The sequence below is a fragment of the Acipenser ruthenus genome, chromosome 7 (genome assembly GCF_902713425.1).
Source record: "Acipenser ruthenus chromosome 7, fAciRut3.2 maternal haplotype, whole genome shotgun sequence".
NCBI classification, from domain to species: Eukaryota; Metazoa; Chordata; class Actinopteri; order Acipenseriformes; family Acipenseridae; genus Acipenser; species Acipenser ruthenus.
Genome location: NC_081195.1, coordinates 49,139,393 through 49,164,914, shown reverse-complemented (window position 1 = coordinate 49,164,914; position 25,522 = coordinate 49,139,393). Strand labels below are relative to the sequence as shown.

The following is a 25,522-nucleotide window of genomic DNA, read 5'->3' as shown; positions in this document are numbered from 1 at the left end:
TACAATTTAACATAATTAAACAAAGCAACGTCTTCCTCTTAACTTAGCAATAAGTGAACTATGCAACTTACAGGAATATAAACAAACAACCAATGCATAAAAAATAAGTTTATTTCAGAGATAGTCTCGTTTAGAAAATCTGGAACCTGGTTGCCGGTCTGAAAAGTAACTGGAATATCTGTACTTGATCAGATTAGCCTGGCCTAAATTAATCACATTTCAAGACATTAATTTTCAAGATCTCCAATGAGTTTTTGTTTTCTTGGGAAACTACAAAATAATTAATTTACTGAACTGATCTGAGTGGAATGGAACTGCTGATTGAAGAAATTCAGAGACTGACAGATGATAATTATAGTAAAAGGCTGTTTTATGAGATAAGAAACAGGTTTATCCTTTGTGCCAATTGTGCTGCACTGTGTGTTGGTTTTGTGATGTGGAAGCCGAGGGCTTAGGACCACCATACTCCTTTCATGTGTGACTTAAACTGGATTTGAAGTCAAGCATTCAGAGATGTAGTGTGTGTGTATTACCAACACACCTATTTCCATTAATATTCTGCATTTTGACAGGTTTGGTAAACTTAATTTGTTGACTCTAAAACAAGTATGTCGGTACATCACGCGCCATTACAAAATAACAAGAACTGTACATGTAAAAATGTAAGTCTGACATACCTATATACTCAACAACAGACAAAGGATAACAGTTAGATGTATGTGTGACATACACAATATGTATGCCCCACTATATTCCACAGCAGGGAATAATAAGGCAAACAAATTAGTTTAAATAGTATCAGTGATGTGTAATTTTTCAATAACTTCAGGACGTGTGATGCAAGCTAACTGCAGTCTGTATTACTTCTTCGTCTTCGCTGACAGCAGTGTCCAAGTCCTTGTCTTTGCGCTCCACTTGTTGTTCTTTCACAAACTCCTCCTGTATCCTCTCCAGCTCCTGCAGCTCGGCTGTCAGCTTCTCCATGTGAAACTCTTGTCTGTTCTTCAGCAGCTTCATAGGGAAGGGATTCATATCATTAAATGCTATGTTCATTAGTTTCCTAAAGACAGAAGATACAGAGAAAACAAAATGCCACTGATGAAACAACTGCAAAGTTAAAGGAATTGGGAACTCTGCATTTTTCCCCCTTTCAAAAAATACACAAATAAATAAATAAACAATAAAGTATGGGCCTGCCAAAATTAAATTCATAAAAAGACACAAAAAGACAAACATACACACTTGAGAAACAATGCAGTTTTTTTTTTTTAATTTAGTCATTGCCAATTATTTTTTATTATTTTCTCCCCAATTTGGAATGGCCGAAGCGTGTGCCGTCAGCCGACCCCTTTTTTTCACACTGCGGACTCGCCATGCAGCCACCCAAGAGCTACAGCGTCGGAGGACAACGCAGCTCTTGGGCAGCTTACAGGCAAGCCTGCAGGCACCCAGTCAGACTACAGGGGTCGCTGGTGCGCGGTGAGCCGATGACGTCCTGGCCGACCTAACCCTCCCTCCCCCCGGGCGGCGCTCGGCCAATTGAGTGTCGCCACCTGGAAGCTCCTGTCCTCGGTCGGCAAAGGAATAGCCTGGACTCGAACTTGCGATGTCCAGACTATAGGGCACATCCTGCACTCCATGTGGAGTGCCTTTACTGGATGCGCCTCTCGGGAGCCCCACACAGTTCTAACAGGAACAAAAAATTTAAGTCTGACATACAAAGTTGTTGCTTGCTAATTTTATAACATAATTGTTTAGATATTGAACCCATTAACTTCTACAGTGTATCAATCTTCAGGTGGTCCAAATCAGTCAATGGCCCCCTGTCTCTGCACAGCCGGCACTGCTTGGATTCTTGTCTAATACTGAAGCATGAATGGCTGCATCTAAATGAATGTGTTTGTATTGCAGGTTTAGTGGCTGGACAGAGGAGAAACATGGTGATTGGATCAATAATTCCAATGAAAAGGCTTTGAGAACTAAATGGAAACATATTTCTGCTGCTTTACAGTCATTGTGAGAAAGCTCTGCCAAATTATTATCATATAATCCCAGTTATTTCACTGAAAATCAAGAGAAAGCAGACTGATTGATCCAGTTCCGTGCTACAGTATAACAGAAAATAAATGTTTTCAGTAAATAAAAGGCAACAGAACCTTGGAATTATTCATCCTTAGGATAACTTATTTTTACTAAGACCTAATGGCAAGAAAATTCTGTTTTTAATAGTATCTTAAATGGCTGGTTTCAGAAACTACAATTAGCACTAATCTTGGACTACCTTACCTAAGATAACGCCCGCCATTACAAAATAAGAGCCATGACCTACAATAAACAGTATGTACATATAAAAATGTAAGTCTGACATACCTATATACTCAACAACAGACAAAGGATAACAGTTAGATGTATGTGTGACATACACAGTATGTAAGCCGCACTATATTCCACAGCAGGGAATAATAAAGCAAACAAATTAGTTTAAATAGTATCAGTGATGTGTAATTTTTCAATAACGTCAGGACGTGTGATGCAAGCTAACTGCAGTCTGTATTACTTCTTCGTCTTCGCTGACAGCAGTGTCCAGGTCCTTGTCTTTGCGCTCCACTTGTTGTTCTTTCACAAACTCCTCCTGTATCCTCTCCAGCTCCTGCAGCTCGGCTGTCAGCCTCTCCATGTGAAACTCTCGTCTGTTCTTCAGCAGCTTCATAGGGAAGGGGTTCATATCATTAAACGCTATGGTCATTAGTTTCCAAAAGACAGAAGATACAGAGAAAACAAAATGCTACTGATGAAACAACTGCAAAGTTAAAAGGACCTGGGAACCCTGCATTTTTCCCTTTCAAAAAATACATAAATAAATAAATAAATAAATAAATAAACAACAAAATATGGGCCTGCCAAAATTAAATTCATAAAAAGACAAAAAGACAAACATACACACTTGAGAAACAATGCACAGTTCTAACAGGAACAAAAAATGTAAGTCTGACATACAAAGTTGTTGCTTGCTAATTTTCTAACATAATTGTTTAGAGATTGAACCCATTAACTTCTACAGTGTATCAATCTTCAGGTGGTCCAAATCAGTCAATGGCCCCCTGTCTCTGCACAGCAGGCACTGCCTGGATTCTTGTCTAATACTGAAGCATGAATGGCTGCATCTAAATGAATGTGTTTGTATTTGAGGTTTAGTGGCTGGGCAGAGGAGAAACATGGTGATTGAATCAATAATTCCAATGAAAAGGCTTTGAGAACTAAATGGAAACATATTTCTGCTGCTTTACAGTCATTGTGAGAAAGCTCTGCCAAATTATTATCATATAATCCCAGTTATTTCACTGAAAATCAAGAGAAAGCAGACTGATTGATCCAGTTCCGTGCTACAGTATAACAGAAAATAAATGTTTTCAGTAAATAAAAGGCAACAGAACCTTGGAATTATTCATCCTTAGGATAACTTATTTTTACTACTAAGACCTAATGGCAAGAAAATTCTGTTTTTAATAGTATCTTAAACGGCTGGTTTCACAAACTACAATTAGCACTAATTTTGGACTACCTTACCTAAGATAACAATAGGTAGTCCAGGATTAGTGCTAATCAGGGCCTGTGAAACCAGCCAATTGACCTACCAGTTAAATTGTTCAACACTTTAATAATCTGCTTGCAAACTGTTCATTAAACAGCTATACATACAGTACATCCGTTTTCTAAGCTGCAAAGAGGACATTATGTGGGTCTGTGAGGTGGGGGCTCCATTACCTGTAGGAAGTGAATGGTAAAGAAGGACTTACGGTTTCATAGTGGATGCATGGTAAAGCTCAGTAAACTGCAAAATCACTGTTCACATTTACCATCATCAAAATGGTACAAGACAGTTTACTGAAATCACTAACTTTACTAGTGGTTAAAAGCATGGCCACTGGAGTGAGTGAGATGAGTGTGAACTGTTTATACAGTCTGTGATTGACAGCAACTGGTCTGATGCGTCTGCTGTACATTATCATCATCCTCATTCTGCCTCACCTGCCATCAGAGATAGTTCTGGTGAAAAAACGGAGGTATTGGTAGATTTCCAGATTGTCGTGAATTTTTAGAATGTCCTCTTCATTGTACTTAAAGAGGGCCAGTGCATAGCGAAATATCACCTGGAAACAGAAAGAAGGAAATACTGTTCAGGTTAAAAAAGAAGGATACTTTCGCTCATCAAGTCATCACTGGACTGAGCCCTTTTATAATTAATTATATTTTACTTATTTCCATGTTTTTCATTTTTACTCTCTATAACTCTCTAAAATGTCATTACTATAATTTAAAATAATTGGATAAGCTGTTACAATGTAAGTGTGACATACTGTGCACATGTTTGCAAGTTAAGACCATTTTTCTCAACAATTTGTGCTGAAAAATGTATTAAGCACGTTTCAACACAGTTGGGTAAGTGTGGGTGGTGTGGGTGGTGTGGGTGGTGGGGGGGTGGGTATTAAAGGATCAATTACTAACACAGCCGGCGCTGTACCTTTGTGCCCTCATAGAGGAAAGCGTCCCACACTCTGAGCAGGATGTCGCTGACCAGACTTTCCACGAAGACCACCAGGAACCAGTTGAAGGTGATGAGGGAATGATCGATGCTGTGCTCCTTGAAGTGGGCCGTCAGGCGAGGCATCTTCTCAGCAAGAAAGTCACGGAACACCCTCTGATCAGCCTGCAAGGAACAAAGAGCTCTGCTTAGAGCAGCAGGAGTTGTTCAGCTGTTAGAACAAATAGGGACTATGACTGCCTGAATTAGCACATCCACAGTTCTTACTGGTGAAGCAAAGGGGATAGCATTAAAACTCAGCTATAGGCTGACGAGCAATGTCACAAATATTTTAACATTTTCTTAGTAATAACGGAGAGACATGGACAAATTAGCCAATTTCCATAACAGGTGCCTTTGGAAAATAGGCAAAAACTGGTCAAACAAAATCTCAAATAAAGACCTCCACGAGAAGACCAAATCATCACAGATACAAAAAGAAGAAGACTGAGGTGTATAGGCCACGTACTCAGGATGGAACAAACCCATATCCAGAAGGTAGCTCTACAATGGATACCGCAAGGGAAAAGAAAATGAGGCAGAGAAAGTTGCCTAAGATCGAGAGGTGGCAAGGGCTTGTTGCGTCCTTGTGTCCCTGGAGGGAAGAAGAGGGTTCACTGATTTGAAATCAGTTGTTGTACATACTGTACCTGAGAGGCAGTGAGGGTTTTGCTGTAGTAGTCTTGTGGCATTATGATTTCAACAACAGCCACCAGACACTAGAAGGCATCCTCTTCATCCTTCAGAACTAAAAGTGCAATAGCTGCCAACCTGCAAGAGGAAACACACACACCACATGACTCCACTGGAAGTGTGCTGCTAATATTCAGAAGAAAAGGGGGACACATAGGTGTGCCAAGCCACATTTTTACACATTTTAGGCCCTATTTTGAAATAAATTTTCAGAGGAATTTGATGTATGAAACTAGCAAGAAATTATGTAAATTATACACTTATTTGTATTTATTATTATTTTATTTCTTAGCAGACACCCTTATCCAGTGTGACTTACAGTCGTAGACAAAAATACATTTCAAGAATCAGTATAAGTATTAATACGATTACGATTCAATAACGGAACAGATAACAGTGTCAGTGATAGTTACATCAGGATATAATTAAATACAAAATACTACAGATTAAATGACACTCGACAGATTACAGTACTCTAAAGTACAGGGTTAAATGCAGTAAAATAGGGAGCAGATAAGAGCAAGTAAAGTGCATTTAAGGAAGAGTGATAAGTGTCTAGATGGAAAAGAGGAGTTTCTACAGGTGCTGTCTGAAGAGGTGAGTCTTGAGGAGGCGCCGGAATTATTTTTAATCAGCCTGAATATGGCCACTCGTGCTTTCCACCACAGTTGTCTTTACAGTTGTGTAGAATATTAAAGAACATATCTGGGCCAGAATATTTGTGATTCCAGAAAAAGATATATCGTACAGGGGAGGGATGAGTAGCTAAGAATACACAACACAGTTAACAACCACTAGGTGTCATAATTTCTCAAATCAATAAATAAACACTGTTTGCATGTGTATTCTTATTGCTATTTATAATACAACAACACATTGCTCTAGTATAGTGTCCTGGCATAGCTACCTCCAACGAAGTGCTCTAAAATGTTAAACACCGCTAATGCTGCCATTACCTGTGGCACTGCTTACCGGTAATAGGCATTATTCTCTGTTTTAGAAAAGGATAAGTTATGCTAGTCCACGTCCAAGAAGTACAAGAAAGTATTTTGTCTTTTTTGGCAACACCTTTTACTACTTAAAATGAGCGAATGGCATTAAGAACTTTCAATACAAAAGGTACAGTACCGGTTGAGGCCCTGGCAGTAGCTGATGGTGGGGTTTTGCCAGGAGAAGGCTAGCAGAATGCGCTGCAGCTTTTGGACTGCGTCGGAGGTGGGCGAGGAGAAGTGCTTATTGCTGGTGAGGGTGCGGTGCAGGTCCAGCCTGATCTGCCACGAGGCCGGGTGCTCCGACACCTCGCAGTGCTTCCTCAGCTCCTGGTAGCGATTGGGATTCCGCTTCCTATAGACCTGCGTCCGTGTCCTCACGATCCAGCGCCACACCTGCTCCCGGTACTCCACAGGGATCCCACACCGGATCAGGCCCTTCAGCTCCGGGGAGGGAGCCAGCTGGTCCAAGGGACGGCTGGCCAGGTAGTTAGCCCACCTGGTCCGCAAAGGCTTGTCCTCCATCTCATTGTTGCGCAGGTTGTTGGAATGGATCTCCAGGGCCTGGATTTTGGCCAGGAGCTTCACGTCCTCTACTTCATAATCAGGAATGGTCTTGAATCCATAGTCGTCGTACTCACTGGGAAGGAACAGAAAGTTAAACAAGGATGTTGGTAACATGCAGTATTCACATATTCCCTAAATTATCATACAACATTGTATAGTAGGTGCATGGCTCCAGGTTTTTGTGATTTAGTTATGTGTAATGAACCTCTATGTTAAGTTGTACTGTTATATTTCTAATCAGTCCCCTCTGCCAGCGTATTCCTCCCCATCGCTGCAGGAGAGCATTGAGTTAGTTAGTTGAGTTGGAACAGTTGGAGAGAGACAGAGGGAGAGAAGGGAGTGGGCTGAAGTTTGACGGTTAGGAGGAGGTAAATGTGTTTGGAAGCCAGTACAAGAACCAGGAAAGGGTTATGTGTAAATGGTATATGTGCCTGAAACTAACCTGCCTAGGGTTATGTATAAGGCCCTGTGTAAATCGAGATTTCACGAACTGCGCAGAAATTGTGAACTTAGCCCAATACCGTGATTTTTTCAATATTCTTATAATTATTATTTGTATTTCATACGACGGAGGTAAGCTATTCTGTATGTCCTGCAATGTTACTGCAAATCATCTCTTGACAGGCATTTAGATTCAAGTATTCACTGAAAGAGAAAGGCGGAAATCCAAGAAACCAAAAACGTGAACTTCCATGTTCCAAAAGTCCACTGAAAACCGTGAAGCACGAAACACATTAAATTTTGACCTGACAGGGATGTTTGTTTGCGCAAATATCCCTCTTGAAAAACTGGACAACCAAAAGTTACGTAATTTCTTCATACTGACTGTAGCAAATGGTGGAGTGATTCCTTCATCAGCCCAGCTGAGACGTGAATACTTACCTAAAGTTGCCGACTATCACAAGCAGGAGATTATGGAATTAGTAAAACAGTCTGGTTGCTTGTCAATGGTCACTGACGAGTCGACTGATGCCCAATAGCAATATGTGTTTCACATTGTATTTGTTTTGCAGGGCCTAAATGGTGAACACAATCTGACATAGAACTGAAAGCTGTCCTTGCAGATACACTTTACCTACAGGCTGTTAATGACAACACCGTTTCACAAGCTATTGTAAAGTGCTTGAATAACTTTGACGTTGATTTTGAAGATGTCAGTGCATTTATCAATCTATTTGCTGTATAAAAAAATAATAATAATCTGTACACATAATATATAAAATAGTTCTGTGCACAATCTGCAAAATAAGACACTTTACCCGTGATACTGCCTTGAATTTAAAAAAAAAAAAAAAAACACACACTGTTTTCACAGGGCCTTATGTATGAACAAAGGATCCTGGAGTTTTCTAAATAAACTGTAGACTTGCTGCAGCCTCTGACTTCTTTTTGGGCATATATACACCTTCACTGCCTAACATCAACCCTTATATATGGTCCTGGAATTGCAGTGTTTATTGACGCATATTGCTCTTTATGTGGTTGGTTAGGGAGCAGTTCAATGTCAATCCAATCTTTGACCTTTCTTTTTGCCTGCTAAGGTGTGCAGTGGTATTGTGATGTGGATTACTATACAGTTAACAGCAAGCTCATTTCAGCTGCTTGCATCAATCGCTCAAACAGCAGAACAAACATTTTCTGTTCAATTTACAATCAATACTATTCAATCTGAGTTCCTCTGCAGCTGTTAAGACTACAGTAAACTCTACGGAAGGAATTTCTATAATATTGACAAAAACAAACTGAGAAAATAATCATGAAAAATAGGAAATGCATATAATTTGCACTTCTGTTCTAAACAGACCATGCAACAAAACAAAAAGAGTTTTTGTTTTGTTTTGTTTTAAAGAAGTGACATAAACAAAATATATATTTTTTTCAATTATTAAATTATCACTTTAAAAGAGCAGGGCACATGACATAGAAATTCATAGACAGCAAAGCCCAGAAACTACTGTAAGTTCCAGCTCTTTTTTGGCTTTTCATTTGCACACCTATTAGATCACAATTGCAACAAACCAACATTAACATTTTGATCCTTTGCTTGTTTTGGTATTTCAGTTCGGGATATGAGGGTATTATATGAAAATGGAACTGGTGTAGCTTGCAATCACATCATCAGTTTAGCAATAGAATTGCATTTTAAATATTTGAATATACTTAGTAACAAAAAAACAAGAAAGTAACCGGGGGGAAAAAAGTTTTCGCTGTGAAACCCCGGTATGGAAATGTCAGTACTGTCTTACCTGACAGGGTTGAGTTTAAAGCCATCCTTCTTGTCTCCCTGCAGTGAGTCCTCAATGAGCCTTTTCACCATCTCCTGCTGACTGCTGTCCAGCCCTTTGCTCTCCTGCAGCCTGCGCAGCACGACCAGGTACTTGCTCTCAATCTGGCAGTTTTTGGCTTCCAGGTAGGCACACTGTAACACAAAAGAGAGGTTTAGGGTTAGGATTAAAACAAAACACAGCAGCTGGTGAAAGCAGTAACCCTCCCACAACCTCCCACTCATTTCCAAGACAGGGCAGTCCAAAGGCAGAGGGTTTCTACACCCTGTTACTTTTTAACTGGGTTGAACTTGTTTATTAAAATGTAAAAATGAACCTAGTACATTTCCAAATAACTAATTTTACAGTTCTGATGGAGCCATTCCAATTATAATCTTGCTTCTGCTCCTTAAATTAATTTTATTTAAAAATCCTCTTCGCTGCAGTGTTCACTTGTTCCCTTGTGCTGCTTATATTAATTACAAGACTGCTATTTCCTACAGTGCAATATGTGTGTCACCCGAGTGCTTATGGACACTGTGGCTGTGAAGGGTCATTTCTTTGAAAGTTAAACTGTTGTGTACAATACATGTTTTTTTTCGATTACGATTCGGAAATCAAAGCGTTTATGTTTTTGGCAATTTTAGCAGTTTTAGCATAACCTGCAACTGAAATTATATTTATTTATTTATTTTTACAATTTTTTTACTATTTGGTTCTTCTTTAAACCAGAGTCACCCTGGTATCAAATGTGATACCTATTAATTCAAGTGCTCCCAGAAATCCTGAAACAACTCTACTGTAGTACAATAGTTTTTCATGTCACAAAAATGGTCTGATCCTAAATATATCTAAAATAATTTAAAACCATTGCCAATCAGACCAGATAGATAAAACATCTAATTTGCTGCAATCATACCAGCCAGTAGCTGTTTCATTGCACAGTGCACTCAGGGGATATCACTATATGGAGCCATGACGCAGGCACTAGGACAGATCAAGCACTGATACAGAAACAGCTACAACTTGACCCACCCCAAAGAACACATTGGGGTCAACAAGATTAAACATTAATTTAATTTGCAAACCAGGCATTTGTGTTTTTGTGAACAGTGCCCTACATTCACAGCACTGTACTTGTATTTAGAATTCACTACATATCTTTCCAATTTGCTTTCTGCATCTAGAGAAGACCTAGATTTGGAGATGAAAGGGAAACATCCCAGTCAGTCTGTTCTGTTCATTCTGGGAGACTGGAGCTGGTTTTAATTAGTAATGCATTAACACACCCGAGGTTGCTGACCAGGCTAACAGCCAGCCACTCAGAACTACTATGACAGTCACCTAAGAAAAAGAAAGAAGGAGTGAAACCAAGTAGGAGTACAAAGAAAATTATAAAAATAAGGGAAGTACAGTATAAAATGAAAAAAGAAAAACCACAAATTACTAAAGAGAAACATAACAGAGGAAGTATCTCTGCAAAATAATTGACCAAAAATACTGACTGCCTATGTCTTTATTTATGCAGATACTAGACTACAATAACAAGGTAAGAAGGTATGTGGAGGAGTGGTTAGGGCTCTCGACTCTTGACCTGAGGGTCGTGGGTTCAATCCCTGGTAGGGGACACTGCTGCTGTACCCTTGAGCAAGGTACTTTACCTCGATTGCTCCAGTAAAAACCCAACTGCATAAATGGGTAATTGTATGTAAAAATAATGTGATATCTTGTAACAATTGTAAGTCGCCCTAGATAAGGGTGTCTGCTAAGAAATAAATAATAATAATAATAAAAGTATATTAATAAACATGGTAAACCCAGGTAAATTATTATAAATGCATTGTATAACCATGGGAAAAGCATGGGTAAAACTGCAGAAATACTGTGGTTAAACAGGAGGCCAAAGGAATGCTTTAAACTTTTAAAAAGTTACCAGGATGTGAAAATGATACAAAGTGAATCTAAAGTTGTTTTTTTTTTATTTTGTTTTGTTTTTTGCATTAGACTGTGTAAGAATAGTGCCCAGTAGGTCACCAGCTTGCGTCACTACATTAGAACCACTTGCAATCAATGTGTCACTAAGCAGTTTGCTTTATCATAATGTACCAGCATGCTAGTTGTTCTTTAATTTACTTTGGCTTCTTAGTGCAGACAGAGATGTCTCTAGGCGAAATCACAGATCTCATTGTGGTTTTGTGGTTAAAGCTATAAGAAAAAAGAAATAAACGAAACTCATTACTATTACTATTAATCTGGGGCCTAGGCTATAAAAGCTGAAAATAAGATGTTTAGTATTAAATAAAGTCACTTATATATTAGCCTTACACAGTGACGATACTGCATTAAAGACTTGTAGGTAAGGATAATATATTTTTTGAACATATATGTTTTTTCACAATGGTTAAATGGTACAGATCTGTCACACAGCAAGCTGTAAAGCACATACCTTCATCAGGAGGCCCTTCTCCTCTTCTGAACTGTTCCTCCACAGCTTAGTAAGCTGGTAGATTTCAGTTGAGGAACTTGTTTTGGATCTTGTGCACCTCTATATCGTCCTAGTAAACACAGTAAACGAATGAAATCAGAACACAATCTGTGGTTGTACTTAAAACATTTCTACTGTGAGCTCTACTTATTAAGAGCACAGGTTTGACCTAGTCCTGACTGATCACTGCTTTTCTTTGCTTTCATAATTGTACTCATTTGTACCCTATAAAACACTGTTTGAAAAAGTGTGGCTAACTAATGTCAATTAATACACTGTACAAAAACAATATACTTGTTTTGTTCTAATAACAAAGAAATAGAAGAAAAAAATAGTTGGCCAACTGATCACGTGTCTGGAATTATTATTTGACTTTATATTAGTGGATTTAAGTTTTGCTAATAAGCAGATAACTGGTCTCCTAACATTTATCAGAGAGCAGTGTACCCCCTCATGCCTAGTAGCCTGGGGTTACAAAGGGATCTTTTTTTTTTTTATACAGTATGTTTATGTTATTATAATAATTTTTGCTGTTCATTGTAACATCACATCAACACTGTGCAAGCCTGACCTATAGAGTACAAAATCACAGTAACGTGATACAAAGTACAGTCGAACCTGTCGTATCTGATCCTGTAAGATATGACACCATCATTACCCAATGGACCTGTGCCATGTGTGACTTACATATGCTGCTACCAACAGAATGGTACTGATGGAAACTGACCAATGCACATTTTATTATGGGTCTAAAACAGTAAATTCAGCTCTTAGCAGGTCAGAATTTGTACACGCTGTCACTTCACATAACTGCCCAGTTTAACCATAGTAAATAAAAGAAAATTAAAGGATTCATAAAATTACTGTACTGTTAAAAAGTGTGCATCCTTGTTGTTGTTTATGTCTCAGGTTAACACACACACAATGTAAAAAAAACCTGTCAGATTACTTTGGCATACACTGAGAAAGCACGTTAAGAACTGTTTGGAATGCTGTTTTGTAAACTGAGAAACACTGTACTTCAGTGCTTGTGCAGTCATTTTCACAGATTTTTTTGTATAGAATACATGCTGTGTCGTACTTTGGTGTTTTAGGCACACTGATGTACCTGATGTTGTTCATTTATAATGCCCTGACGTTAATAAAGAAACTACAATATACTAAAACGTCTTCCTCTGAGATACAATATTAGTATATATTCGCTGGACCCCTGGACCGGTTCTACTATAAATGAATCATTCTTAGACTGGAGTGGCAAACAGTAATTGTGTGTCTGCTCCAATGCTAATAAAAGCTAGTTAAGATGTCATGTTTGTAATGCTTATTGGATGCAGAGAAGGTGCAGAATACCGTATGTGACACCCCAGCAGTGAAAACATGGATCAGTTACTTTACTGCTTTTTCACATCATGCAGGATTACATGGTGGTCAAACAAAACCAAAAAAAAGAGTGCGGTTTTATCCGTGTTTCTTGAAACAAGAGTTGACGTACTTCCCATGGCTGTAATGTAAAAGTAACTTTTAAATAACCTTGAGGTGCTCAATCTTCTCCTGCAGCCTGCAGAAGGTCTCTGTGCCCATGGAGTTGGCTACGGTACGCTGGGGGTCAGCCATGCAGGCGGCCACCTGCTCGGAGAGCTTGAGGATGACTTCCTGCTTGGCGTTGTTCTTCTCCATCATGAGCTGCACGTGCTGCTGCAGCTCATTCACTTGGCAGTCCTGCATGGCCAGCCGCTGCTCCAGCTCCTCCTTGTCTTTGAGCAGGGCCTCCAGGCGGCCGTCCAGGTCCGCGATACACCTCTCTTTGTGCCGCACCAGTTCCAGCCGCTCCTGCTCCCCTGCTGCTGCCAGGAACTGTTTGCTGGTCCTCTTCTCCTGCTGTGCTGCCTCTAGGGCCTTGTGAAGGAGTCGCACCAACTCCTGATTTCAAAACAAAAACACTATGGTCATTTACTCTTAAAGGTGAAGCTTCATGAGTTGTGTTGGAGGTCCCGTAAATAAATTATACTGTAGGTGTCCCCTGAATAATGCACCTGTACTTTCTTTGTAATCTGAACCAGGTGGGATCAGACCTGTTCAGATTAGTGATTTGTTTGGAGTACTGATAATAAACTGTACCATACTAAAAATGCCTGGTATAGTATTTGTTTTAGGTTTTTGATTCTTGCATTTCCTGAAAAATCTGTAATATCCCATTGAATAAAAAAATACTGTTTTACTTATCATATAAGAACAGCTATTAACATCATGCATTTAATTACAGTTATGGCTACAGGTAAATTCAAATAGTCTACTGTACAATGCAATAGTCTACTGTACAATGCAATTTTCCCTAAAAAACAGCCTGTTGCAGTATTTATTAGTAGTGCATATGAGAAAAGGCTCTGAAGCTCTGCCCTATATTATACACCAGTGGCCTTAAAACCAATTATCAGACATTATTATTATTACTATTTTGTTTATTTTGCAGACACCTTTATCCAAGGCGACTTACAGAGACTAGGGTGTGTGAACTATACATCAGCTGCAGAGTCACTTACAACAACGTCCCACCTGAAAGACGGACCACAAGGAGGTTAAGTGACTTGCTCAGGGTCACACAGTGACTCAGTGGCTGAACTGGAATCTGAGCCCTTTTCTTTAACCACTGGACCACACAGCCTACTATTTCAATAACAATGTCCTTTTTTTTAACCAATTATAAAAGATGAATTCAGTGAAGTGTTTTTAGAAAAGACCAGCAAAATGACTGAAAATTCTGCACACTGCCTGCTGGTGGTCATTTTTCAAACCATTCAGGAGATCAGCTTAACTAACTCAAAAAATACCTTGTTTTTGCAGCTCTGTTCTTTGTACTCTGAAAGAAGAAAACAATGATAATGCAATAAAAGTACCAAACACTGGAAATACTGTCCCAGTATTACAATAATAATGAGCAATGGTGTCTTGTAAAGTGGTTTCATAAGGTCCAGGATAACCCTGTCTTTAATCAAGACACAAAAACTAATGATAAAATAAGTCAAAATGCACATGCAGAATAAATTCTGTGCACAAATAAAGATTGTGTCTGTTGGTCTAATTTTAGATCAAATATACAATTAGCTACAAACTCTTGCATGTTGCAGATCAGGTGCATTTGAGCACCGCGTTAAAAGTCGTATGGGTTACTAACAGGAAACAAGAAGGCGGCGATGCAAGATTAAAGTTTATGTTTGGGAAGCAATAAAATATGCTTATTGAAGCTCATAAAAATGTAAAAGGAAGTTTTGTGACCATGTCTTTTTATCATCTAAGATACAGAGGAGTCATGAGCGAAAACCCAGAATTGCATTCAGGAGCTCTATTGTGACTGTTTAGATCTAGCCCTGCAGAAACAGTCCATGCACAGGGCACAAAATTACCCTTGACTTCCTGACTCACCTTGCACACCATGCACTCATGCCTTTACCAGCTGAGCCCCTCGGGGGTCCCAGAGATTTTGTATTTTAATACACTTGTACTGCATGTGTTGATGACAAAATAATAAAAAAATTCTACATTGTAACCTTTATGGATTCATAGGAACAGTAGTACAGCACAAGAGTTTCAGTTACAGACAATGAAGCAACAACAGACTCTCTTCACTGTTTCAGAAGTGCCCTTCAACCCTATTTTACATACACAGCTACTATAGAACATCATACCACCATGTTTATAACAATTTGGATTATCAGCAATACAGTTATCACATTTTAAAAAGCTATCCTGTTAGGTAATGCATGAGTTATTCTGCTAAATGCGTTTGCCTTCACACCCAGTGACAGTGCACAGTAAAGCAACCAATTTGTGGTCAGCATGCAGGTTTCTGACTTGCATAGAAAAAGAGTTAAGACATCACACAGTCAATACAGTAGATCAGTACTTTAATCAGTTTAGGCAAAATTATTGCTGGTCTTGGATTTGAGTTTGTATTACTTTGTGTAACTGCTTGACTAAATCCACTGTTTCTGTCTTATGTTCGTTCATACCATGCTTATTATAGATACAACATCATATTTAAATACTATCATACAACTTTATAAAGGTTTACCACTGTGTTTTTGCACAGTATTTTTTACAGTTTTCCCATGCTTTCCCCGTAATTAGACTGTTATTTTCCCACAGTGTACCCTGGCTTTCCATGTTTATTAATATGCTTTACCATACCTAGCTGGTCTTTACAATGCTGACCTATGCTGTTCCACTATGCTTTATGATTTTACTATGGGAAACATTTAGGTTCAATCATTCATTGTACAAGTGCCTCACAAGACATATTATTTAATAACTCAGTTATCAGTTGTTATGTGCTTAAGTATACTTCAGTCACCCAAACCAAACATATACCTTTTGTGACTTGAGCTCCTCAGTGAGCGTGAACACCTCGTGCTGGAGTCTGGATAGTTTGTCCACGGGGCTCCCCTCCTTTCCTGACACCTTCTCCCCAGAAGGCTGAAGAGAACTGGTCATTTTCTTCTCCCTCTTGTTCATGCTGCTTGATGGAGAACTCTTTCCTCCAGTCTTTGCTTCCTGCGCAGACTCGTTTGTAACTGAAGAAACTGAAGGAGCTGAAAGGACTGTAGGTGCTGGGGGTGTCAGAGGTACATGCGGTGCTGGAGGTGCTAGGAAAGAGAGCAAGCAAAGAAAGCATTTGAAATGCATGAATATTTATTTATATATATATATATATATATATATATATATATATATATATATATATATATATATATATATATATATTTTTTTTTCTTAAACTTGCTGGTTCTTTATTTTATTCTGGAGCCACCTACCTGACAATATACCCTTCATAATCATTAAACAAAAAAAAGAAAATAATGATTATTTCTGGAATTCAAATTTGTTATACACACAAAAATCATCATAGAACCCATAGTACCGATGTTAATTCTAGGGTGCCTAGCCAAAACTACAATTTGCTGCAAAAGAAAAAAGTTGTTAAAAAGAGCTGTTGTTTTCAATGAAAGGTGAAATTGTGAGCTATCTAGTGAGTTTTCTAGAAATTTCTTTAAAAAAGGCTTTATTGACACTCATTCTTTATCTTATTAACAAGCTTTACTCCTGCATGGTTCACCTTTTAGGAACAGGAAACCTCTGCACCAACATTCTCCTGTATGATCATCATTTTTGATTGTTTGAATTCATTAAGATATCTGACACCAGACACAATAAACAAAGTCCTGGTACTTTTGTTACCTCACCTAATTAAAGCATTGCATTTCTTGCTTCACATTACACCTCATGAAAATATCTTAGATATAATTACAATAAAGGGCAAAACATGAAAAAATATGTGGTGGTTACAAGAGTATAGCAACACTTTGTAAGCGTTTAGAATAAATAATTTAAATTGGGTTATTCCGGTTCAGCTCTTTTGTTTTGCATGCACACAACACCTACCCTGGAACCCTTTTCTCCATCAGATCACAAACTGAAGAACCCCACCCCACACACAATTTGGTCGACTTGAGCTAGAATTAAAACTGGGCTGTCAGTGAGCTTACCTTCCCAAGGTGCAGAAGGCAGCTGGCAGAGCTGTGTGGAGGTAGTGGAGGGCTCTGCAGGTATTTTCACCAGGCTGGTATTGTGCTGCCACCGTTTTATTTGCAGCTGCTGCAACCAATACAGCATGGCTTGGCTGTTTAATGCCTGTAAAACAAAAACAAAACAAACTAGATGGTAACTTTACAAGTTGTGGGGCTTGCTTTATTGGGAAAGTGATCAAAGTAGCTGATTTGTGTCAAAAGTCACATTGTTTATTAATTGTCTCATGCTTAGAATGTGCTAGAATTTGATATTTCTCAAAGTTCTATGACAGTTAATTCAACAGTGGGAAGTAGCCTACTGAAAGAAGTTGATGCGGTTACTAAAACAGCTGTACCTCTTGATTGGTAGACACCATTCCTGTTTTGATTTCATATTTGAATAGCTGAGAAGTAGAGGAAGATTTAATTTGCTCTAAGTAGTTGTCTAACATGTTGGGAAAGTGGTCAAAATGGCAGTTTATAAAAAGTTAGAGAAAATTTTAGTTGGTGCAGTTACTAAACCAGGTGTACCTCTTGATTGGTAAAAGTTATTTATGTTTTGATTTCAAATTTGAATAGCAGAGAAGTAGAGAAAGATGTCATACCCTCTAACTTTTTGTCTAGCTTGTTGGGAAAGTGGTCAAAATTTCAGTTGTTTATAAAAAGTTAGAGAAAATTTTAGTTGATGCGGTTACTAAAACAGCTGTATCTCTTGATTGGTAAAAGTTATTTCTGTTTTGAATAGCAAAGAAGCAGAGGAAGATTCCATATGCTCTAACTTTTTGTCTTACTTGTTGGGAAAGTGGTCAAAGTAGCTGATTTGTGTCAAAAGTTACATCGTTTACAGTAAATAGAATGTTGGAAGTCTGGGAGTTTTTAAACAATGGGGAGCTTTAGAATGTTGAAAAAAGTCCCATTAAAGTGAATGAAGATGGACAAAAAAAGGATAAAAAGCTTAATAGTTTAAAAAGTATAAAAGATATCAAAAAGTTGTATACAAGCACACTATTCCAGACCGGTCTACACGTTTTAAAGTTTGAACGACTATTATCCAAAGAATAAGAAGAAGAAGAAGTACGTTGAAGATTTAAAGTGGGGACTCTTGCTTCGCAAGCCCCACTAATAAAAATGGTTAGTAATTGTGACAGAGAATGAATGAATCCTCGTCAACAATCTCCCTCTCAATCTCTGAGGGCGCTGTATAACCAGAACAGAGTGCCCCAGAATGGATGTTTTTGCAGTTCATTCCAGGGTCAGTCGGAAGCCAGACATTCAGGAAGGGGGTGGGGCCACGATACCTGAAGTCAGCACCTTAATGCGGTAGGTGATGTGTCAGTCACGTATTGGAGGAGACGTGATTGGCCGCGCCACCGAAAGAGGGCATGACGGAGGGTTTTAAGGGGAAGTGGCCCCAGTGATCTGTTCCTTAGTTTTGATGGTTAAACTATAAGGACTGTATGCACAGGATAATTAAAAGTACTGTGAGTGTTTTGTGTTTTGTTTGTTTGTCAGCTAACTGTCATTGTTTGTTTGGCTAGACGGCTAACACGAACCGGGAGCTGTCGCTGCACGCCAGCACCAAACCCCGGACTACACTGACCTACTGTTACCTCTGTGTTTGTCTTTCACCATTCACTTGCACTAGAGCACCCACTGTCAGGAGACATGTCTGTGTCTGTGTATTGTGTGTTTAAAAAGTGTTTTTATTATTTCGGGACTGTAACCCTCCTTTTGCATGGCGCAATACACATTGATGTGTAGAGCCCATGCTTATTATTTAAAGTGTTGTTGGCACGCAACCCAGCTGAAAATAAAGAGCTGTTAATTGTGAACTGTCTTGTGTGTGTTTGTTCTGGAGCACTGCATCATCACTACACCTGCACACTGCAAACCATTCCTTCACAGTAATCCATTTTTATCATTGCACAAATTTTAGATGTAGGGAAACCTGCTTGGGGGATGCTATTGTGTATTATCAAAGCAGCATCTGAAAAGGATTCCCTTTGTTATACTGACAACCTTTTTACAGCAAACACTTACAGAGCTGCTATTTTATAGCTTTATAAGAAGAAAAAAAAGATTAAAATGATAGCCTTGCTCTGTTCGCTTAACTCAAACTATAAAGAAAGGCTGTGGATTTTAAAGTGGTCACAATGCAGTCAAATACCAAATTCAATATACTTTGAAGTTTAATCTTTTATCTTCAACTTACTAAACCCTCAATACACCATACACTAAGTTTTTGTCTTTTCTTTGGAAACATTCCTCCCCTACATTATCATACAACAATCAGAGCCTTTTCTTGCACAACTGGCTGGATGATGCTCATGTAAGATTACAAGTGAAAAGTTAGTAAGAACCCCTTCTTTCATAGCCAATGAACAATTTATAACTTGTTAGCTGGACAGTTTATTCTGAGTTCAGGCCATGGGAAGAATGGTGTGGAGTACTGCAACGTAACTTATAAGTGACTATATATTGGGATATTAGAACGGAACATACATTATATATAAAATTGCTACTGCTTCAAATTAATTCAACAATCTCTTTCATAATTGATCAAGATTATCCGTAGATCATTATTACGCACAGTGTTAAGCATGTTAGCTGCAAGCTGTTAGATTGTTAATATACATTTTAAAGACTGAGAACAACAAAGCTAGAACTGTAATGCTTATTTTTGTGTTCACAACCAAGAGCATTTGACAAGAGCATTTGATTATTATTATTTATTTCTTAGCAGACGCCCTTATCCAGTGCGACTTACAATTATACATTACATTATACATTATTTCACATTATACCGATATCACATTATTTTTACATACAATTACCCATTTATACAGTTGGGTTTTTACTGGAGCAATCTAGGTAAAGTACCTTCCTCAAGGGTACAACAGCAGTGTCCCCCACTGGGGATTGAACCCACAACCCTCCGGTCAAGAGTCAAGAGCCCTAACCACTACTCCACACTGCTGCCCATTTGATGAAATGTATGCCAGTAGATACAGGGAATACATTTCTATACCAGTTTAGGATGAATGTATTTATTTTAGGTAAAGCATAACATGAGACCATACAATGGCTAATTTAATGGAATTGTATGCGTGTGTAAATTACATTTATATACAGACGTGCTCAAATTTGCTGGTACCCCTCCACAAAAAACGAAGAATGCACAATTTTCTCTGAAATAACTTGAAACTGACAAAAGTAATTGGCATCCACTATTGTTTATTCCACATTTAATAGAAATCAGACTTTGCTTTTGATTTTTTATTCAACATAATATTGTAAATAATAAAACAAATGAAAATGGCATGGACAAAAATGATGGGACCGCTAACCTAATATTTTGTTGCACAACCTTTAGAGGCAATCACTGCAATCAAATGTTTTCTGTAGCTCTCAATGAGACTTCTGCACCTGTTAACAGGTAGTTTGGCCCACTCTTCCTGAGCAAACTGCTCCAGCTGTCTCAGGTTTGATGGGTGCCTTCTCCAGACTGCAAGTTTCAGCTCTTTCCATTGATGTTCGATAGGATTCAGATCAGGACTCATAGAAGGCCACTTCAGAATAGTCCAATGTTTTGTTCTTATCCATTCTTGGGTGCTTTTAGTTGTGTGTTTTGGGTCATTATCCTGTTGGAGGACCCATGATCTGCGACTGAGACAGAGCTTTCTGACACTGGGCAGTACATTTCGCTCCAGAATGACTTGATAGTCTTGAGATTTCATTGTGCCCTGCACAGATTCAAGGCACCCTGTGCCAGGCGCAGCAAAGCAGCCCCAAAACATAACCAAGCCTCCTCCATGTCTCACTGTAGGTACAGTGTTCTTTTCTTTGAAAGCTTCATTTTTTCGTCTGTGAACATCGAGCTGATGTGACTTGACAAAAAGCTCCAGTTTTAACTCATCTGTCCAAAGGACATTCTCCCAGAAGGATTGTGGCTTGTCAATATGCATTTTAGCAAATTCCAGTCTGGCTTTTTTATGTTTTTCTTTCAAAAGTGGAGTCCTCCTGGGTGTTCTTCCATGGAGCCCACTTTCACTCAAAAAGCGACGGATGGTGCGATCACAAACTGACGTACCTTCACCTTGGAGTTCAGCTTGTATCTCTTTGGCAGTTATCCTTGGTTCTTTTTCTACCATTCGCACTATCCTTCTGTTCAATCTGGGATCGATTTTCCTCTTGCGGCCGCGCCCAGGGAGGTTGGCAACAGTTCCATGGACCTTAAACTTCTTAATAATATTTGCAACTGTTGTCACAGGAACATCAAGCTGCTTGGAGATGGTCTTGTAGCCTTTACCTTTACCATGCTTGTCTATTATTTTATTTCTGAATCTCCTCAGGCAACTCTCTCCTTTGCTTTCTCTGGTCCATGTTCAGTGTGGTGCACACAATGATACCAAACAGCACAGTGACTACTTTTCTCCATTTAAATAGGCTGAATGACTGATTACAAGATTGGAGACATGTGTGATACTAATTAAAGAAACTAATTCGTTTGAAATATCACTATTATCCAATTATTTATTATCTTTTCTAAGGGGTACCAACAAATGTGACCAGGCCATTTTAGAATATCTTTGTAGAATAAGCAATAATTCATCTCTTTTCACAACTTCTTTGCTTTATTCTATGACATACCAAAGGCATGCAAGTATACATGATAAAATAGCTTTTAATTTCATCACTTTTCAGGAGGAATGAAGCATTATTTCAAAGAGCTGTAAGGGTACCAACAAATTTGAGCACGTCTGTATATATATATATATATATATATATATATATATATATATATATATATATATATATATATATATATAAAACGTTCAGGTTCCCAGTGCTCAAAAGCTAATTTTAAACCCTGCACCAAATGACAGACATTCAAACCCCTATTGCATTGCAGTTAAAATTAGCCTGATTAGCCACAGTGTATAAGTAACAAGTTCCGATGTGTCATATTAAACTCAAAGTAAAACCAGGAATGGATCAAACTGCTATGCAATGGAAGTCTTATTTCCATCCCTGGAACACAGAGGTATGGTAAAGAACATTAATATACCATGGTAAACTACAGTAAATGCATTGTAGAACCATGGGAAAAATGCTATTATTATTATTATTATTATTATTTATTTCTTAGCAGACGCCCTTATCCAGGGCGACTTACAATTGTTACAACATATCACATTTTACAGATATCACATTATTTTTACATACAATTACCCATTTATACAGTTGGGTTATTGCTGGAGCAATCTAGGTAAAGTACCTTGCTCAAGGGTACAACAGCAGCGTCCCCCACTAGGGATTGAACCCACAACCCTCCGGTCAAGAGTCCAGAGCCCTGACCACTACTCCACACTGCTGCCCTAAATGCTAAATTCCTGCATTAAATTTACTGTGGTTAAATTTATAAGGGAACCCTTGGTATTGCACAAGGGCACTTTCTTAAAATGATACATCGTTTTTTAAGGTTATTTGAAAAAAAATGACAGTAAGTGGATGTCCAAACTGATTAGTGTATCCTCAACCAAAACGGTTGTATCTAACAAAATAACTTAATTAAGACATCAGTATAGGCACAAACAGTGTTTTTTTTTTTTTTGTTAATGAAAATACATGTTTGCTGTAACTTGTGTTTGTTTCAACTCAGAACTGCACTTGTGTGTTCTACTCAACGAATGGAAGTGCAAGATGTATATGATTAAGTTTTATTGGCTGGCTTGTTACTGCTTCACGTACCTTCACAGATTAGGGGATTTCCTATGCTTTAATTTTAAAAAGACATACCTTCAGCACAACAACCCATCCTGGGATTTGAATTTGAAAGGTCCCTTCCTGAGCTTGAGCTGGATAGACAAAGGTAGCGTTAGCCAGGTCAATGCTTCCCAAGGGATTGACATCCTGTGACGTTCTGTAGTAGTACAGCTGGCACTTCTTCTCTTCGAAAACAAACCAGCGGGCTTTCCAGGCCTTCAAGGGCCCCCCCAGTTTGTTCAGGTACCCACACAGTTTTGTGGAGGAGGGTTCCATCTTAGTTTTCATGACTGGCTTCTCTTGGGCATTGCTCTGGTCCATGTGTGTGGAATCACCCTTGTTCTCCTTGGTGCTTTCCACTTCCTCTCTTGCACTGGCAGTGAGGTCATGATGATTGTCTGGGCTTGACAGATTGGGATCAGCTGCAGGCATGGGTTTTCCGACTTGACAGTCCTGCTCCATCTTAACAGTCCTCACCATGTGTCCTCACCAGATTTCAAAGAAAAGATGTTAACTGGTTTGTCTTTGGCTATTAAAAAGAGGTGTAGTATGGTATAATCAATTTTCATTCCCTTTATTAGCTTTTCCCTGCCCCTTGTCAGTTAGTTAAACTTTCACAAACACCAGCTTCAGCGAGGGACGAATTTGTAAATAAAATGTTACATCCTTACAGTCCCATGTGAGTAACAATTAGTACAAAAAAAAGAAGCTATCAGCTATGAAGGTCTGCAGAAGAGGTACTAGTTTCCCTATGCTCTCTGTGGTGATTGCAGTGTCCCTTATTCAGGATTATGTTCTATGAAAAATAAAATCTAAACTTCACACAACTTTAAATTATTGCAACTTTTTTAAAACACATATTTTAATACAGGATTCTATTGTTAATGAGCACATTTGCTGTAAATGCTTTTTTTTAATACTGTATAACATACAGGCACTCTAGTAAATACTACTGGCAATTACACCTCCTTGAAAGTATGCTATAGTAAATTCTGAAAATTTCTATAACCACTGAAGTATGCATTATTCAAGGATGTTATAGTAGACTACAGTACTAAGTATGGCCACTACAGTTTACTGTTGTATAATAAAAATTACCACTTTAAAGTATAGTGTTTACAGCAAAATACTGGAGTAAAATGCTGCAGTAGCACAGTTCATTTTATTAAATAAATAAACCAAATCTTGAATCAGCAATAGACAATTGGAGTGTTCTGATGTAGTTAAGACTGAAGGTGGCCTCCATAAGGAAAAAACACCAAAGCCCAATGACAAGGAACAAAGCGTATTAATGTGTAGCAGGCTACTGTCCTGTTATCAAAAAAAGGGTTTAAAGCTGCCTGACAATGTGAACTGTACGCATTGGAAACTTCAGCATAAACGCCCTTGCCCTAATACTTTACTGGAGTAGGCTTTCATCCCAGCTATTATTAGACTCCTTCAGAAAATGAATTTGGGATCTAAAACTGAAATATTGTGAAAATAATTGGCATTTCCTAGACTTATTTGGTAAACTGACCGTGGTTAGACGTATCAGAGTGTTGGGAATAATGTTTTAGTTTCACTAATTACAAGACACAGTACAGTTCCACTTGTGCAATTACGATACATACTCCTAACAAGAACACACACCCTTCATGTACAGTAATACAAAACAGCTCACGTCTTAACCACGATCATTCTTCATTGCAAGTACACATTTACTATCAACTGCAGCTTCAATATATTCAACTTTCGTTTTTTTCTTCAGTAAACAACCTCTGAATCCCGTAACTTGAGAGAGCACTTATAAATGAATAACACTTCTCTTGGTTCTTACCTCATTCACTTACAGAAACAACTTCTTCATTGTCGTAATACTAGAAGCTTCGTGTTGTCGTAATACTAGAAACTTCGTATGAACTTTGTGCTCCTCAATGTTTCACAACGACAGTTTAAACTTGTTCCCCGTGCTATGGTGACAGTTTAGGTCAATGGACTTGTTTTATCTCCTCTTTGACGATGGTTTTGTATATGCAATTCCTTTGGGAGGGTTATTTAAAGGGTCTTCCTTATTACCAATCTGTTTCTTTGTTCCTTGCTGATAGTGTTTTGGGAATTTTAGCAATGTCACGTCTTCCGTGCTTGCGTAATCCCAGACACCACTGACCTTTGTGGCAAACAATTACAACAGTGAGCACTTACCTTGGGATTACACACGCCAGGTTCAGACGCAATGATTGGACTAAAGTATCCGCAGGCGACCTGAGACTCACCGTTTCAACGGTGTCAGTAGTGCTCAACAGAAAAGAATGCATAGAGAAAAATATTGTATACTGGCCATGGGCTTTGGTTTTGCCCAGAGCCGTAACTAAGCATTTAGCTACCGGGGCATGCATATATATATATATATATATATATATATATATATATATATATATATATATATATATATATATATAAAATTGCATGCACCTCCGGAATGAAGCAACCGGAGGTGGATGGAAAGACTCCATATCGTAGAAACCGGGGCATGCAATTATATATATATATATATATATATATATATATATATATATATATATATATATATATATATATATATTATTGTTATTTTTTTCTTTTTTTTTTGGATG

At 38.4% G+C, this 25,522-nt stretch overlaps 1 pseudogene; it reads right to left on the bottom strand.

The window, feature by feature from the left end:
• Window positions 1-93: 93 nt before the first annotated feature.
• On the bottom strand, window positions 94-25,036 carry LOC117409449 (TBC1 domain family member 2A-like; annotated as a pseudogene).
• Window positions 25,037-25,522: the final 486 nt, after the last annotated feature.